This window comes from Nannospalax galili, unplaced genomic scaffold (genome assembly GCF_000622305.1).
Source record: "Nannospalax galili isolate Female #2095 unplaced genomic scaffold, S.galili_v1.0 scaffold1854, whole genome shotgun sequence".
Lineage (NCBI taxonomy): Eukaryota > Metazoa > Chordata > Mammalia > Rodentia > Spalacidae > Nannospalax > Nannospalax galili.
Genome location: NW_008334363.1, coordinates 77,656 through 79,062, shown reverse-complemented (window position 1 = coordinate 79,062; position 1,407 = coordinate 77,656).

The window sequence follows — 1,407 nt, the reverse complement described above, 5'->3', positions numbered from 1 at the left end:
TCTCACAGAGCTCCACCTGCCTCTGTCTCCCAAGTGTGGGACTAAAGGTGTATACCACCACGCCCAGCTAATCCCTTAGGTTCTCTTTTAAAAAAATTATTTATTTATTATTTTTATTTTATGTGTATGCATGTATTGCCTGTATGTAGGTAAGTGCACCTGTGTCGTGTAGTGCCCATGGAGGACAGAAGAGACTGTTGGATCTCCTGGAACTGGAGTTATGGACAGTTGTTAGCTGCCATGTTGGTGCTGGGATTCGAACCCAGGTCTTCTGCAAGAACAACCAGTGTTCTTAACCGCTGAGCCATCTCTCCAGACCCTCCCTTAGATTCTTAAAGAAACATTTTAATAATTTTCATTTCTGATTATACTTTCCTGTTGAGCCTTTAAGACCATGTAGTTTGCCAAAATTAATCATTCTTTTTATTTTTAAGGTCAGTTGAGGATCTGGTCCTCGGGGTCATTGGGCTTCAGAGGAGCTTCTGGATCCACTAGTCTTTTACCTGTCCCATCTATGTGAGGATAAATCAGAAGGCCTTGCTTGACCATGGCTTCTTTCAGAAACACTGAGGAAATTATCCTCTTCGTAGACTAGACATTGGTTCAAGTCCTCCTGGCAAGCCTCCATGGCCTCCATGAACAAGAGGTCAAGTGACTCACCATAGTTATAGGATATTTTTAGAGATGGCCCATATCCAGGCCCTTGGGACCTAGTTGACCTTGGAGGGTAAGCGGCAAAATAGTCCTTTTATGCAAGTATAGTCATCAAACCCCCCAAAAGATCAGTTACATTGATCAGCCATTTTTAAATATTGTAAGATAAGCAAAACCCAAACATTTTTTAATAAATCTTGATTAGACAGACATATATTACTTTTCTTTTAACTAGCGTTTGTAATTGTTAACAAGAATGCATCAATGAATCCATTAATTTAAGTAGAGGTTTAACTGAACTTTGATTTTAGAACTTTTAAAATTATATGTTCTTAATCTCTATAATTCTCATTTTCTTTTTTAATAATTATGAGACATAATGACATTAAGAAAAAAAATTTTTTACTTTTGTTGTGAGAAATTTTCTTGGGGATACTAAGCAATGTTTATCCCCTTTCTAAGGTTCTAGTGACAAACCAATGTTTGATTACATTAAAGTTCATCCTGGGGAACCAATGAATCTACTGAGCTTACAGAGCAGGGATGAGGGGTTGTTGACAGGTATATGGATGATCCAAGAGCAGCAATATTGGAGTCTTTACCCAGCATGATTGATTTCTCCCTAGCCCCGTGGGTTGGGCCCTGTATCTTTAGCCTTTTTCAACCTACATACCTCAGTTCCTTGCCAAGACCAGAAGGCCAGGTGTGAGTAAGGCATTGTATAATTACACATAATGTTAGGAAGAATAGCCA